This window comes from Galeopterus variegatus, unplaced genomic scaffold (assembly GCF_000696425.1).
Source record: "Galeopterus variegatus unplaced genomic scaffold, G_variegatus-3.0.2 Scaffold18252, whole genome shotgun sequence".
Classification (NCBI taxonomy): domain Eukaryota; kingdom Metazoa; phylum Chordata; class Mammalia; order Dermoptera; family Cynocephalidae; genus Galeopterus; species Galeopterus variegatus.
Window position 1 is genome coordinate 5,510 of NW_007744363.1, and position 3,691 is coordinate 9,200.

Consider the following 3,691-nt stretch of genomic DNA (forward strand, 5'->3'; position numbering starts at 1 on the left):
CCGCTGGGCCTGGTTTCTGCTGCACCGGGTGGAAAGGGGCTGGGAGCGGGAGACAGGCCCCATGGCTCTGGGGAGGGTGAATGGAACATTAGTCGGCATTAGGGGCATCGCCCCAAGTGCAGTAATTGTACAGATGCTGAGAAACAGGGACTGTCCGTAAATCCACCTGGCAGAGGGGATGCTGAGTTTCAGAGAGGTTCGGTGACTCACCTGAGGTCACAGAGCTCGTGTGAACTTTGAACCCAGACCTATGCGATCCTGGGGCCCCTTCACCCCCTCTCCTTTTGGTGGAGGCTATTTTGTGCAGTGCCATGCATGGGAAACCTGGAAACAATATTGGCCACTTGGATCACAGACGGCTAATGTGCCTGATACATAAAGAGCTAAAATATGACCATTAAATAATAAGTGTAATTGTATATATAAGTGGTATAGATAACAATGTAGTTATGTCATATGTAATTGCATTAAACTAGATAAAATGTCTTTATTAAAATAAAAATTTCAAACCCTTGTATTGCATTTTACATGCCTTATTTTGAATGTATGTGTGTGTGTGTGTGTGTGTGTGTGTGTGTGTGTGTGTGTGTATTTTTTGGCTGGCTGATACAGGGATCAAACCCCAGACTTTGGTGTCATCAGCACCCTGTGAATATATTTTTAACAACATATAATAACACATAATTATAATAAGTTTAATATATAAAGAGTTTCTAGGGCTGGCCGGTTAGCTCAGCTGGTTAGAGAGTCGTGTTATAACACAAAGATCCAGGGTTTGATTCCTGTACCAGCGAGCCACCAAAAAATAAAAATAAATAAATTACTTAAATTAAATAAAGAAAAATAGAGATGGCCAGTTAGCTCACTTGGGAGAGCGTGGTGCTGACAACAACAAGTCAAGGGTTCAGATCCCCTGGGCCGGCCCTGTGGCTCACTCAGGAGAGTGCAGCACTGGTAGCGCCGAGGCCGCAAGTTCGGATCCTATATAGGGACGACCGGTGGTGTGCTGGCTGGCTGAGCATGGTGCAGACAGCACCGTTCTGAGGGTTGCGATCCCATTACTGGTCGTCTTTTAAAAAATAAAATTTAAAAAAAAAATTATGACAGCCAGTAGTAAAAAAGGCTCAGGAACCCAGATGTCATAGGGCCCCTGCAGGAGACATGGCGGTTCATTGCCCAGATGACAAACCTGGAGTTGAGGGTGGGATTGGTTCCAAGAGCGTGTGGTCCCCCAAGCTGGGAGCAGACGCTGTCCCAAGGGACCCCCCCCCACTGGGGCAGTTCCTGCCCATCTTCCCCCAGCTGCGGCGCTTCCTTCCTGTCCTGAGCAGGGAGGTGCTGGGCTTGGGTCCACCTGGCAGTGGGTCAGCCCAGCTTGGGGTCCCGTGTGTCACACTGCTGGGTGACATAGGCCCTACGCCCTCTCAGGCCTCGGATTCTAGGGATACAGGTTGGGACCCCATCTCAGACACATCCCTCTGCCCCATGTCCCGGCTATCCAGGCCCCGTTTCTCCCACCACCCCGTGTGCCACTCATTGATTCTTTGTAAAGCTATTAGTTTTGTGAATTCTTGAAGCAGATTGTGAAGTGTCTGGGGGGCTGACACATCATGTGAGAGGGGGCCACGGAGGGGTGCAGGTGGATGGGCTTGAGTTGGAGGCTAGAGGACCCGTTGGGGTGCCCAGGGGGCCTGGGGACCCACATGTGTGCATGTTTGAAGGTCTCCAATTGGTGCAAAAATATGCCCACTGCGAGGGCCCAGGCATGGTGGGTAAAACAGACAACTTCCCATCACTCAAGAAAAGAGCCTCTTTCTTAAGGAGAAGAGAAAGCGAGACCGAGAGACAGAGAGACAGAGACAGACAGAGACAGAGATGGAGAGAGGCAGAGACAGGGAGATGGAGAAAGATAGAGAGATGGAGACAGACAGAGACAGAGATGGAGAGAGGAAGAGACAGGGAGACAGAGACAGAGATGGAGAGAGACAGAGACAGGGAGACAGAGACAGACAGAGATGGAGAGAGACAGAGACAGGGAGATGGAGAAAGATAGAGAGATGGAGAGAGACAGAAACAGAGATGGAGAGAGACAGAGACAGGGAAATGGAGAAAGATAGAGAGATGGAGAGAGACAGAAACAGAGATGGAGAGAGGAAGAGACAGGGAGACAGAGACAGACAGAGATGGAGAGAGACAGAGACAGGGAGACAGAGACAGACAGAGACAGAGATGGAGAGAGGCAGAGATAGAGAGATGGAGACAGACAGAGACAGAGACAGAGATGTTTGACATTATGAGATTATACAGAAATAGTGGTTATAATCTGGACTTGTAATGGGGAATTAATGTCCACTAAAATGGTTGATGAAAACGTCCTGCTGAATACCACATGGCAGGAATATTGTTGAACAAAATAATCTTTACTAAAACTCAAAATGATTATAGCAGGTCTGAATTCAAGATTTACGTTTATTTCTTTCCACATCCACACCAGGTTAAATACATTTCTGGTACGTACAGTGGAGGGCCTGCAACTGTGAGGGCTGAGGACAGCGCGTTCCTGGGTAAAGGTTGAGCGTGTGTGCTGAGATTCTAGTGGAAGCCGAGTCACTGAAGTCCGATGCATGACTGCAGGGAGTCCTCCCCTGACAAAAGTCCTGAGCAGCCAAGAAGTTGCAGACGGAAGAGTATCTGATTAACGCTGCCTTTTAGTTCCTCAAGACTGGGAAGCAGATAGGACTGGGGATACTTGGATGTGAAGTTAGTACTCATGAGCCTGCTGGTGAAGGAGCGGCAAGTCATCTGAGGCTTTTTAGAAGGTCTCTTTTGGTGAGCAGTCGGGTTACACTGGCAGGCTTTCCAACGGGGTCATACACTGGGGACACGTCATATCAGGGCTTCCCTGTAGAGGATATTTCAGAAAATTTACAGGTGGGCATTGAATTGACAACTGATGCATCAATGGTTTTACTAAAAGTTCAAGGCCAGAACTGTCGAGCAGGGAACCCAAAATAACAGCAAGGTGCACAACATGGAGGGCATGGTTTTTAGATTGTTCTTGGGGATTATTGAGAGATCTACATAATTAGTGGTTTATTTTACATAGCCTTAAAAAAGACTATTACTCTTCTTCATGGGAATACTTTGCACTAACAAGAAGTTGAGTAAACCTTGGTATTAAAGACAGAAGTATTAGAAAGTTGGATAAGCTTTATTTGAATGTGATCTTAAAGGAATACTCTGGGCTGGTACGTGTGTGATCCTATTTTGGGGTTTCTGGTTTTTTCATTTTAGCACATCACACACGACCTGGCTCCCACCTGCTGAGGGGCAAGCCCTCCCCTCTCCCCCTTCTGCACCCAAGAGCCAGCGCCGGGTGAGCATAGCAAAGACGGGACGGCACCTGTGGCCTCTGTGAGGAGAACCATGCACCCTGGGGGTGACAGTGATGAGGATGTGCATGCACATTTGAGAAGAACAGCCAGGCCTGGCTAGGGAAGCAGCACATACAGGAACACATGTGTGCATGCACACACACACAAACACACACACACACACATGGGTGGACAGTTCAGGGGGTGGAGGATGCAGCATTGGGCTCTGCTGACCCAAGGAGGGGGCCACTGTGATGGGGTGATGGAACCCCATGATGTCGCTGTTGCCAAGCGCCGCTGCCTCTGAGTTCCGTGGC

The 3,691-nt window shown here is 48.7% G+C and overlaps 2 long non-coding RNA genes across 2 annotated transcripts in view; one reads left to right on the forward strand and one right to left on the reverse strand.

Annotated features, from left to right (window-relative positions):
* Positions 1 to 2,449: 2,449 nt before the first annotated feature.
* Positions 2,450 to 3,691, reverse strand: part of LOC103582866 — a 4,658-nt gene continuing 3,416 nt past the window's right edge. The window contains exon 2 of the long non-coding RNA XR_549795.1: positions 2,450 to 2,902. This is a non-coding gene — a long non-coding RNA (uncharacterized LOC103582866). The remainder of the gene's footprint in view (positions 2,903 to 3,691) is intronic.
* Positions 2,822 to 3,678, forward strand: LOC103582865. The gene is made up of 3 exons (XR_549794.1): positions 2,822 to 2,904; positions 3,576 to 3,578; positions 3,614 to 3,678. It is a non-coding gene; the product is annotated as an uncharacterized LOC103582865 (long non-coding RNA).